This window comes from Heterodontus francisci, unplaced genomic scaffold, assembly GCF_036365525.1.
Source record: "Heterodontus francisci isolate sHetFra1 unplaced genomic scaffold, sHetFra1.hap1 HAP1_SCAFFOLD_1436, whole genome shotgun sequence".
Taxonomy (NCBI): domain Eukaryota; kingdom Metazoa; phylum Chordata; class Chondrichthyes; order Heterodontiformes; family Heterodontidae; genus Heterodontus; species Heterodontus francisci.
Genome location: NW_027140967.1, coordinates 64,080 through 77,475, shown reverse-complemented (window position 1 = coordinate 77,475; position 13,396 = coordinate 64,080). Strand labels below are relative to the sequence as shown.

Genomic DNA, 13,396 nt, shown 5'->3' with positions numbered 1-13,396 from the left:
AGGGAGGGAAGAGGAGGGGAGGGAAGAGGAGGGGAGGGAAGAGGAGGGGAGGGAAGAGGAGGGGAGGGAAGAGGAGGGGAGGGGAAGAGGAGGGGAGGGAAGAGGAGGGGAGGGAAGAGGAGGGGAGGGAAGAGGAGGGAGGGAAGAGGAAGGGAGGGAAGAGGAGGGGAGGGAAGAGGAGGGGAGGGAAGAGGAGGGGAGGGAAGAGGAGGGGAGGGAAGAGGAGGGAGGGAAGAGGAGGGGAGGGAAGAGGAGGGGAGGGAAGAGGAGGGGAGGGAAGAGGAGGGGAGGGAAGAGGAGGGGAGGAAGAGGAGGGGAGGGGAGGGAAGGGGAGGGGAGGGAAGAGGAGGGGAGGGGAGGGAAGAGGAGGGGAGGAGAGGGATGAGGAGGGGAGGGGAGGGAAGGAGGAGGGAGGGGAGGGAAGAGGAGGGGAGGGGAGGGAAGAGGAGGGGAGGGGAGGGAAGAGGAGGGGAGGGGAGGGAAGAGGAGGGGAGGGGAGGGAAGAGGAGGGGAGGGGAGGGTCTGGGAGGGTGTGCGGGGGGAAGCGGAGGGGAGGGTCAGAGGAGGGGAGGGCATAGGGGGATGTAGGGACAGTGCGAGGATGTTGTCCGTAGCAAATATGCATCATCAAGACCCCATCTAGCTGCAAAGCCTCACATTAATATTTGTATATATATATATATATATATATATATAGTATATATATATATATATAGCTATTCACAGACATAAGCATCACACTGTCGACCAGCTCCTCTCCTCAGTCCGTTGCATCCCCAGTCTGGGTCGAGTTCGGTCTCTGCTCTCCACCTTCAGCCCCGGGGGCTACTCCGACAGCCAGGGAGGCAGGGGGCACTTTCGGGGGAAGGCCAGGCCCCAGGCCCAAGGATACAGCCTTGTCAGCGCTGCTGTCTTCTTCCCACCGCCTCTTCAAACGCAGCTTCAGAGGCATGCAGATGGTCTCCTCTGCCCGCCCTCCGTCCCGCAGGGCCTCCCCGCCACCCACGCCCCCCTCCACTACCACTGGCTGGTCGGCCAAGGGAGGCAGCGGCAGGCCTGGCAAACAGAGCCCCCTGGGCCTCTGCTCTGGACCTGCGGCCCAAGGGCGGCGCCTGGAGCCGAATGCTGGGAGCGGGCTCTTTGGCCACAGGGGGCCTCATGGGCACAGCCGCCGCCAGGAGCCCAGGGCAGTGGGGGAAAGAGCGGGGGCTCAGGTGGTAATTGTAGATGGAGCGCGCGTGGGCCTGGAGGTAGAGGCTCATCTCCTCGGGGTTGAATGTGAAGCGCTGGTGCCCCCGCCCCCTGGCCCAGGGCTCAAGCCGGGGGAAGGAGTGCAGGTGAACAGGGTGGGGGTCAGGGGAAAGGAGGGCGACGGGGCAAGGGAGGGTGGCAGCAGCGGCGAGAAGGGGCTGTGGGGCTCCTGGTGGAGTCGGGGGGGGCGGCCGTAGCAGGGGAAGGCACCCCCGCTCCCCTCAGACCCCCACCGTGCCTCGCTGCTGGCCTCCTCCTGCTCTGAGGGGACGGGTGTCCCTCGCTACCATCCGAAACCGAACCTCGGCCTCGGCGGCCAGCAGCTGCAGCATCAAGAGGGCCGCAGCAGCGCGGCGACAGAGGGTCAGGAGATGGGAAGTGAAAGATGGCGGAGCCAGTGGGGATAGGAGGGGCGCTCTGAGGAACAGCACCTGCAGGGAGAGGGGGAGGGAGAGGGGGAAAGGGGGGAGAGAAAGGAGAGAGTGGGATTCAAGAGAAAAAGAAGAGACAAGCCATTAGGAATCCGATTTGGAAATCTGCCCCGAGAGGTCATCGTATTCACCCCAAAACATCACCCCGAATATCGCTCGAAATGTCGCCCAAAATATTGACCCAAATATCGCCTCCTCTCACGATCCAATATCACATCAAATATCGCCCAAAATGGGCGGCACAGTGGCGCAGTGGTTAGCACCGCAGCCTCACAGCTCCAGCGACCCGGGTTCAGTTCTGGGTACTGCCTGTACGGAGTTTGCAAGTTCTCCCTGTGACCGCGTGGGTTTCTGCCGGGTGCTCCGGTTTCCTCCCACTGCCAAAGACTTGCAGGTTGATAGGCAAATTAGCCATTGTAAATTGCCCCTAGTGTGGGGATGTGGTAGGGGAATATAGGATTAATGTCGGATTTGTATTAGTGGGTGGTCATTGGTCAGCACAGGCTCTGTGGGCCGATGGGCCTGTTTCAGTGCTGTATCTCTCTATGACTCTATCCCATTCACTGCTCCCTCTCACTCTTCCACTCTCCTCCCCCTACCCTTCCATCACACTCCCTTCCCCGATCATCTCCCTTGATCCCCTCCCTCTAACCTGCACCCCACCCCGACTCTCTCCCCATTTCCCACCCTCTCTACCTCCACTGTTCTCTCTCTCCCCCCATCTCCCGCCCCCTCCCTCTCTCTCCCCCCATCTCCCGCCCCCTCCCTCTCTCAGGCTCCCGCCTTCTACCCATCTCCGTCTCTACTGCAACCCTCTCTCCCATCCTCTCTCTCTGTCTGTCTCAGTCTCCTACCCTCACTCTCTGTGTCTGTCTCAGTCTCCTGCCCTCTCTCTCTCACTTGCCGTCTCCCGTCCTCTTGTTTCTCTCTCCGCCTCCCGCCCTCTCTCTCTCTCTCTGCCTCTGGCCCTCTCTTCCTCTCTCGGTGCCTCCCATCCTTACTCACTCTATCTGTCTGTCTCCCACCCTCACACTCTCTCTCGCTGTCCTTCACTTGCCATCTCTCGTACTCTCTCTCTCAACCTGTCACCCGCCTCTCCGCTCTGTCCCCGTCTCCCGCCCATCCCGCTCTGTCTCCCGTCGCTGTGTCCCACCCTCCCTGTTTCACGCCCCTCACTCTGTCTCTCTCTCTCCACTCCCTCGCTCTGTCTCTCTCTCTCCATCCTGAACCCCTCGATTAGATTCCAGTCTGTAACTCACTCCCGGATATCAGTTACTCTATATACAAACCACCCTGAACCCTCAATTAGATTCCAGCCTCTAACTCACTCCCGGGTATCTGTTATTCTATTATATAAACCCCCCTGAACCCTCAATTAGATTCCAGTCTGTAACTCACTCCCGGGTATCTGTTATTGTATATTTAAATCCCCCCAAACCTTTCAATTAGATTCAAGCCTTCAACTCACTCCCGGTATCTGTTATTCTATATCTACACCCTCCGAATCCCTCGAAAAGATTCCAGTCTGTAACTCACTTCCAGGTATCTGTTATTCTATATATAACTACCCCGAACCCCTCTATTAGACACCAGTCTGTAACTCATTCCCGGGTATCTGTTATTCGATATACAAACCACCCTGAACCTCACAATTAGATTCCAGTCTGTAACTCACTCCCGGGTATCTGTTATTCTGTATATAAACCACCCTGAACCCCTCGATTAGATTCAGTCTGTAACTCACTCCCGGGTATCTGTTATTCTATATATAAATCACCCTGAACACCTCGATTAGATTCCAGACTGTAACTCACTCCCGGGTATCTGTTATTCTGTATATAAACCACCCTGAACCCCTCGATTAGATTCCAGTCTGTAACTCACTCCCGGGTATCTGTTATTCTATATATAAACCACCCTGAACACCTCGATTAGATTCCAGACTGTAACTCACTACCGGGTATCTGTTATTCGATATATCAACCACCCTGAAGCCCTCGATTAGATTCCAGTCTGTACTCACTCCCGGGTATCTGTTATTCCATATATAAACCACCCTGAACCCCTCGATTAGATTCCAGTCTGTAACGGCACACCCAGATGTCTATTATTCTGTGAAAAACCACCCTGAACTCCTCGATTAGATTCCAGACTGTAACTCACTTCCGGCTATATGTTATTCTATCTATAAACCACCAAAACCCCTCAATTAGATTCAGTCTGTAACTGTCTCCCGGGTATCTGTTATTCTGTATATAAATCACCCTGAAGCCCTCGATTAGATTCCAGTCTGTACCTCACTCTCGCGTATCTGTTAATCTATATATACACTACCCGAACCCCTAGATTAGATTCCGGTCTGGCAACTCACTCCGGGTATCTGTTATTCAATATATAAATTGACCCTTGAACCCCTCAATTAGATTCCAGTCTGTACCTCACTCTCGCGTATCTGTCATTCGATATATAAACCACCCTGAACCCCTCGATTCGATTCAGTCTGTAACTCACTCCCGGGTATCTGTTATTCTATATATAAACCACCCTGAACCCCTCGATTAGATTCCAGTCTGTAACTCACTCCCGGGGATCTGTTATTCTATATATAAACCACCCTGAACGCCTTGATTAGATTCCAGACTGTAACTCACTCCCGGGGATCTGTTATTCTATATATAAACCTCCCTGAACGCCTTGATTAGATTCCAGACTGTAACTCACTCCTGGGTATCTGTTATTCGATATAGAAACCACACTGAACCCCTCGATTAGATTCCAGTTTGTAACTCACTCCCGGGTATCTGTTATTTGATATATCAACTACCCTGAACCCCTCAATTAGATTCCTGTCTGCAACTCACTCCCGGGTATCTGTTATTCTGTATATAAACCACCCTGAACACCTCGATTAGATTCCAGTCTGTAACTCACTCCAGGGTATCTGGTATTCTGTATATAAACCACCCTGAACCCCTTGATTAGATTCCATTCGATAACTCACTCCCGGGTATCTGTTATTTGATATCTCAACCAACCTGAACCCCTCGATAGATTCCAGTCTGTAACTCACTCCCGGGTATCTGTTATTCTAAATATAAACCACCCTGAACTCCAGTCTGTAACTCACTCCCAGGTATCTGTTATTCTATATATAAACCACCCTGAAACCCTCGATTAGATTCCAGTCAGGAACTCACATCCAGATATCGTTTTTCTGCATATAACCACACTGTAACCCACAAATAGATCCCACCCAATAACTCACTCCCGCCTATCTGTTATTCTACATATAATACACCCTGAACCCCTCGATTAGACTCCAGTCTGTCACTCACTCCCAGGTATCTGTTATTCCATCTATAAACCACAATGAAACCCTCGATTCGATTCCAGTCTGTAACTCACTCCAGGGTATCTGTCATTCTATATATAAACCACCCTGAACCCCTTGATTAGATTCCAGTCTGTAACGCACTCCCGGGTATCTGTCATTCGATATAGAAACCACCCTGAACCCCTCGATTAGATTCCAGTCTGTAACTCACTCCCGGGTATCTGTCATTCTATATATAAACCACCCTGAACCCCTTGATTAGATTCCAGTCTGTAACTCACTCCCGGGTATCTGTCATTCGATATAGAAACCACCCTGAACCCCTCGATTAGATTCCAGTCTGCAACTCACTCCCGGGGATCTGTTACTCTATATATAAATCACCTGAACGCCTTGATTAGATTCCAGACTGTAACTCACTCCTGGGTATCTGTTATGCGATAAAGAAACCACACTGAACCCCTCGATCAGATTCCAGTTTGTAACTCACTCCCGGGTATCTGTTATTCTGTATATCAACTACCCTGAACCCCTCAATTAGATTCCTGTCTGTAACTCACTCCCGGTATCTGTTATTCTGTATATAAAACACCCTGAACCCCTTGATTAGATTCCATTCGATAACTCACTCCCGGGTATCTGTTATTTGATATCTCAACCACCCTGAACTCCTCATTAGATTCCAGTCTGTAACTCACTCCCGGGTATCTGTTATTCTATCTATAAACCACAATGAACCCCTCAATTAGATTCCAGTCTGTAACTCACTCCCGGGTATCTGTTATTCTATATATAAACCACAATGAACCCCTCAATTAGATTCCAGTCTGTAACTCACTCCCGGGTATCTGTTATTCTAAATATAAACCACCCAGATCCCTCGATTAGATTCGAGTCTTCAAACTCACTCCCAGGTATCTGTTATTCCTATACATAAATCACCCTGAACCCCTCGATTAGATTCCAGTCTGTAACTCACTCCCAGGTATCTGTTCTTCTAAAGAGAAACCACCCTGACCCCTCGATTAGATTCCAGCCTCTAACTCACTCCCGGGTATCTGTTATTCTACATATAAACTACCCGAGCACCTCGATTAGATTCCAGTCTGCAACTCATTCCCGGGTATCTGTTATTCTATATATAAACTACCCTGAACCCCTCGATTAGATTCCAGTCTGTAACTCACTCCCGGGTATCTGTTATTCTATATATAAACCACCCCAAACCCCTCGATTTGATTCCAGTCTGTAACTCACTCCGTAACTCACTCCGGGTATCTGTTATTCTATATATAAACCACCCCAAACCCCCTCGATTAGATTCCAGTCTGTAACTCACTCCCGGGTATCTGTTATTCTATATATAAACCACCCCAAACCCCTCGATTAGATTCCAGTCTGTAACTCACTCCCGGGTATCTGTTACTCTCTATTTAAACCAGCCTGAATCCCTCGATTAAATTCCAGTCTGTACTTCACTCCAAGGTATCTGTTATTCGACAAAAAGCCATCCGATCCCCTAGATTAGATTCTGTCTGTAAATAACTCCTGGTATCTGTTATTCGATAAACAAGCCCCCCCGAACCCTTCGATGAGATTCCAGTCTGTAACGCACACCCAGATGTCTGTTATTCTGTATGAAAAATCACCTGAACTCCTCGATTAGATTCCAGTCAGGAACTCACATCCAGATATCGTTTTTCTGCATATAACCACACTGTAACCCACAAATAGATCCCACCCAATATCTCACTCCCGCCTATCTGTTATTCTACATATAATACACCCTGAACCCCTCGATTAGATTCCAGTCTGTAACTCACTCCCGCCTATCTGTTATTCTACATATAATACACCCTGAACCCCTCGATTAGACTCCAGTCTGTCACTCACTCCAGGTATCTGTTATTCGATATATAAACCCCTGAACCCTCGATTAGATTCCAGTCTGTCACTCACTCCAGGTATCTGTTATTCGATATATAAACCCCCTGTAAACCCCTCGATTAGATTCCAGTCTGTCACTCACTCCAGGTATCTGTTATTCGATATATAAACCACCCTGAACGCCTCAATTAGATTCAGTCTGTAACTCACTCCCGGGTATCTGTTATTCTAAATATAAACCACCCTGAACCCCTCGATTAGATTCCAGTCTGTAACTCACTCCCGGGCATCTGTTATTCTATATATAAAGTACCCAACCTCTCGATTAGATTCCAATCTGTAACTCACTCCCGGGTATCTGTTATTCTAATATAAACCACCCAGATCCCTCGATTAGATTCTAGTCTTCAACTCACTCCCAGGTATCTGTTATTCTATACATAAATCACCCTGAACCCCTCGATTAGATTCCAGTCTGTAACTCACTCCCGGGTATCTGTTATTCTGCATATAAACCACCCTGAACCCCTCGATTAGATGCCAGTCTGTAACTCACTCCCGGGTATCTGTTATTCCATATATAAACCACCCTGAACCCATCGATTAGATTCCAGTCTGTAACTCACTCCCGGGTATCTGTTATTCTATATATAAACCACCCTGAACCCATCGATTAGATTCCAGTCTGTAACTCACTCCCGGGTATCTGTTATTCCATATATAAACCACCCTGAACCCATCGATTAGATTCCAGTCTGTAACTCACTCCGGGTACCTGTTATTCCATATATAAACCACCCTGAACCCCTCGATTCGATTCCAGTCTGTAACTCACACCCAGATGTCTGTTATTCTGTGGAAAAACCACCCTGAATCCCTCGATTAGATTCCAGTCTGTAACTCACTCCCGGGTATCTGTTATTCTATATATAAACCACCCTGAACCCTCGATTAGATTCCAGCCTCGAACTCACTCCCGGTATCTTTTATTCTCTATATAAACCACCCTGAACCCCTCGATTAGATTCCAGTCTGTAACTCACTCCGGGTATCGGTTATTCTATATGTAAACCCCCCTGAACCCTCGATTAGATTCCAGCCTCTAACTCACTCCCGGGTATCTGTTATTCTATAGATAAACCCTCCTGAACCCTCGATTAGATTCCAGCCTCTAGCTCACCCCCGGGTATCTTTTATTCTCTATATAAACCACCCTGAACCCCTCGATTAGATTCCAGTCTGTAACTCACTCCGGGTATCTGTTATTCTATATATAAACCCCCCTGAACCCCTCGATTAGATTCCAGTCTGTAACTCACTCCCGGGTATCTGTTATTCTATATATAAACCCCCCTGAACCCCTCGATTAGATTCCAGCCTCGAACTCACTCCCGGGTATCTTTTATTCTCTATATAAACCACCCTGAACCCCTCGATTAGATTCCAGTCTGTAACTCACTCCGGGTATCGGTTATTCTATATGTAAACCCCCCTGAACCCTCGATTAGATTCCAGCCTCTAGCTCACTCCCGGGTATCTTTTATTCTCTATATAAACCACCCTGAACCCCTCGATTCGATTCCAGCCTCTAACTCACTCCCGGGTATCTGTTATTCTATATATAAACCCCCCTGAACCCTCGATTAGATTCCAGCCTCTAACTCACTCCCGGGTATCTTTTATTCTCTTTATAAACCACCCTGAACCCCTCGATTAGATTTCAGCCTCTAACTCACTCCCGGGTATCTGTTATTCTATATATAAACCCCCCTGAACTCGCGATTAGATTCCAGCCTCTAACTCACTCCCAGGTATCTTTTATTCTCTATATAAACCACCCTGAACCCCTCGATTAGATTCCAGTCTGTCACTCACTCCGGGTATCCGTTATTCTAGATATAAACCACCCTGAACCCCTCGATTAGATTCCAGTCTGTAACTCACTCCCAGGTATCTGTTATTCTACATATAAACTACCCGAGCACCTCGATTAGATTCCAGTCTGTAACTCACTCCCGGGTATCTGTTATTCTATATATAAACCACCCTGAACCCCTCGATTAGATTCCAGTCTGTAACTCACTCCCGGGTATCTGTTACTCTCTATTTAAACCAGCCTGAATCCCTCGATTAAATTCCAGTCTGTAACTCACTCTCCGGTATCTGTTATTCTATATATAAACCACCCTGAACCCCTCGATTAGATTCCAGTCTTTAACTCACTCCCGGGTATCTGTTACTCTCTATTTAAACCAGCCTGAATCCCTCGATTAAATTCCAGTCTGCACTTCACTCCAAGGTATCTGTTATTCTACAAAAAGCCATCCGATCCCCTAGATTAGATTCTGTCTGTAAATAACTCCTGGGTATCTGTTATTCGATAAATAAGCCCCCCCCCGAACCCTTCGATGAGATTCCAGTCTGTAACGCACACCCAGATGTCTGTTATTCTGTATGAAAAATCACCCTGAACTCCTCGATTAGATTCCAGTCAGGAACTCACATCCAGATATCGTTTTTCTGCATATAACCACACTGTAACCCACAAATAGATCCCACCCAATATCTCACTCCCGCCTATCTGTTATTCTACATATAATACACCCTGAACCCCTCGATTAGACTCCAGTCTGTCACTCACTCCAGGTATCTGTTATTCGATATATAAACCACCTGAAACCGCTCGATTAGTTTCTACTCTGTAACTCAGTCCCGGGTATCTGTTATTCGAAAAAAACCACCCTGAACCCCTCGAATAGATTCCAGTCTGTAACTCACTCCCGGGTATCTGTTATTCTATATAGAAACCCCCCTGAACCCTCGATTAGATTCCAGTCTGTAACTCACTCCCGGGTATCTGTTATTCTATATAGAAACCCCCCTGAACCCTCGATTAGATTCCAGTCTGTAACTCACTCCCGGGTATCTGTTATTCTATATCTAAACCCCACTGAACCCTCGATTGGATTCCAGCCTCTAACTCACTCCCGGATATCTGTTATTCTATATATAAACCACCCTGAACCCTCGATTTGATTCCAGTCTGTAACTCACACCCGGGTATCTGTTATTCTCTATATAAACCCCCGTGAACCCTCGATTAGATTCCAGCCTCTAACGCACTCCCGGGTATCTGTTATTCTATATATAAACCACCCTGAACCTCTCGATTAGATTCCAGTCTGTAACTCACTCCGGGTATCCGTTATTCTATATATAAATCACCCTGAACCCCTCGATTAGATTCCAGCCTCTAACTCACTCCCGGGTATCTGTTATTCTATATATAAACCACCCTGAACCCTTGATTAGATTCCAGTCTGTAACTCACTCCCGGGTATCTGTTATTCTATATATAAACCACCCTGAACCTCTCGATTAGATTCCAGTCTGTAACTCACTCCCGGGTATCTGTTATTCTATATATAAACCACCCTGAACCCCTCGATTAGATTCCAGCCTCTAACTCACTCCTGGGTATCTGTTATTCGATATATAAAGAGACTGGGTGTGGTTGAATCAGTCAGGAGCTGTATTGAAGATCTCGGGTGTAAAACCACTCACCACTCCCTCGTACATCAAAAAAGGGATAATTGACCAGCACCATCTTACTGAAATTGAACTTGTACGTGAACCGTTTCCCTTTGGTTTTGTGAAGAATCCGTTTGTTGTAGTAATACCTGGGCAAGAGAGGAAAGAGAGGAGAGAGTCAGTCACTGAGAGAGAGACAGAGAGAGAGACAGAGAGAGGGCGAGACATGGAGAGGGAAAGAGAAACAGGGAGAGAGAGAGAGAGACAGAGAGAGGGAGAGATGGGGAGAGACCGAGAACGACACAGAGAGAGGGACAGAGAGAGGGACAGAGAGTGGGACAGAGAGTGGGACAGAGAGTGGGACAGAGAGTGGGACAGAGAGTGGGACAGAGAGTGGGACAGAGAGTGGGACAGAGAGTGGGACAGAGAGTGGGACAGAGAGTGGGACAGAGAGTGGGACAGAGAGTGGGAATGAGAGAGGGAATGAGAGAGGGAATGAGAGAGGGAATGAGAGAGGGAATGAGAGAGGGAATGAGAGAGGGAATGAGAGAGGGAAACAGAGCAATAGACAGAGAGAGAGAGAAAAAGAGAGAAATTGAAAGCTTTTGGCAGGAGAATGTATGGGGAGCTTTACTCTGTATGTAAACCCATGCTGTACTTGTCCTGGGAGTGTTTGATGGGGGACAGTGTAGAGGGAGCTTTACTCTGTATCTAACCCCGTACTGTACCTGTCCTGGGAGTGTTTGATGGGACAGTGTAGAGGGAGCTTTACTCTGTATCTAACCCCGTACTGTACCTGTCCTGGCAGTGTTTGATGGGAACAGTGTAGAGGGAGTTTTACTCTGTATCTAACCCCGTACTGTACCTGTCCTGGCAGTGTTTGATGGAGACAGTGTAGAGGGAGCTTTACTCTGTATCTAACCCCGTACTGTACCTGTCCTGGGAGTGTTTGATGGAGACAGTGTAGAGGGAGCTTTACTCTGTATCTAACCCGCGTACTGTACCTGTCCTGGGAGTGTTTGATGGAGACAGTGTAGAGGGAGCTTTACTCTGTATCTAACCCGCGTACTGTACCTGTCCTGGGAGTGTTTGATGGGACAGTGTAGAGGGAGCTTTACTCTGTATCTAACCCCGTACTGTACCTGTCCTGGGAGTGTTTGATGGGAACAGTGTAGAGGGAGCTTTACTCTGTATCTAACCCATGTATGTGCCCTGGGAGTATTGTTGTTTATTGTGGGGGATCTCAGGAAACAGAAAGTCTTTACCTGAGGGCCCGGCTGAGCTTGTCATAGTTCATCTGAGGTTTACACTTCCTCATTCCCCACAGACGGGCCACCTCATCGGGATCCTTGATGACAAACTCTCCATAATCTCCCTGCCAGGCGATGACATCTCGATATTCCTCCTTCCGGAGCAGGTCCAGGATGAAGTGCCAAAGCTGGACTTGGCGACTGCCAGGACTGGACTCAGCCTTGTAGGCCCAGGCTGGGTAGGCCAAGCCTAGAAAATAGGCCCGAAAATATAGAAGGTAGTTGGTAGCAGGCCAAGTTTGAGACATGAGAAGTCAGTCATTCACTCCCCCGTGTTATACACGAACTGGAGGAGGCCATTCAACCCCTCTCGAGCCTATTACACAGGAACAGGAAGAGGCCATTAAGCCCCTCTCCAGCCTGTTACACAAGAAAAGGAGGCCATTGAGCCCCTCTCGAGCCTGCTCGCCGCTTCCCTTCGCATTAACACGTTTCCTCTCAAAGTTTCCCCTCCCCTCGCTCTATTAACTCTCCCCAGTACACACCACCCCCCCAATGTTACCCCATCACCTCCTCTGTCTCCCTGCTCTGTTCGCCCCTCTCTCCCACCTCATGTTCCCCATCCTCCCTGTTTTCCCCGCCCCCTCGATTCCACAAATCCCCAGGCTTTCCCCTCCCTTTACCCCTGTTACCGGCTCCACTCCCCCCACATATCAGTCTACCCCTCATGCCCCCTCACCCTCTTATCCCGCTCCGTTCCCCACCCGCCCCCCCATCACAGCTTTACCTCCTCATTTCCTTCCTCTTAACACCCCATCACCCTTCCTGCTCTCACCCCCAACACCCAATATTACCCTTCCTCTTCCCTCCATGTCCCCCACACCCCTCCCATTTACCCTACCACCTCTATTCACCCCCTTTTCCCCATCCTCTCCCAACGCCCCTCGTCGCCAGGTCCTCCCGCCCCCTCACAGAAAAATTCCGCAGCCCCTCAACGCCACCCGACCCTCCTCGCCTCACCCACTCCATCATCCTCCTCCTCCTCCGCCTTGACCCCGGCACTTTTCATCTCGGGGGTGGGGAAGCCTCTCTTCGTCCAGAAACAAGAAACTAATTAAAATTTAAAAAAAAATTTTGCCTGGCAAAAAAAAAATAAGCTGGTGGGGGGGGGTTGGGGAGTATGGTGCCTTTAAGATCGAGAGGCTGGACTTGCCCCTTTAACTGGAGCCCCCACACTCCTCCGCAGGACCATCTTGTCCCCACCCCCAAACCCTTTGGTGTCTCTTCCCCCCCTCCCCCAGCTCCCGCTTGTCAGGGACAGGCTGCAACCGGAAGTCGTCGCGCAGAAATGACGCGTCAGGGCAAACTTTTGGCGCCGGCCGATGACGACACCGCGAACCGCCAAATCCGGCCGCCAGGGAAGCGGCGACCACTTCTTTTGTTGACGTTCCTCTTTCCATTCCAGCAGAGCCGGAGGAAAGCCCCGCGCCAACAGCCGACCGATTTATCCGCCCCGCAACACAAAAAGATGGCGTCGCCCCGCACGAATGGGCCGCCGACGCCATGTTAGTGCGGGGCGGCGCATGCGCGTCGACCCCATCGCCCCTCAGAACCGGGCTCTTCCGCCATCTTGCTGCGGGGCGGGGCGGGGCCTGCGAGAGAGCGGTGCAAGTGCGCGTCTCCTGCGCCTGCGTACTTGTGAGAAGAGGAGG

At 49.6% G+C, this 13,396-nt stretch overlaps 1 pseudogene; it reads right to left on the bottom strand.

The window, feature by feature from the left end:
* Positions 1-565: 565 nt before the first annotated feature.
* LOC137361532 (ETS domain-containing transcription factor ERF-like) lies at positions 566-12,998 on the bottom strand (annotated as a pseudogene).
* Positions 12,999-13,396: the final 398 nt, after the last annotated feature.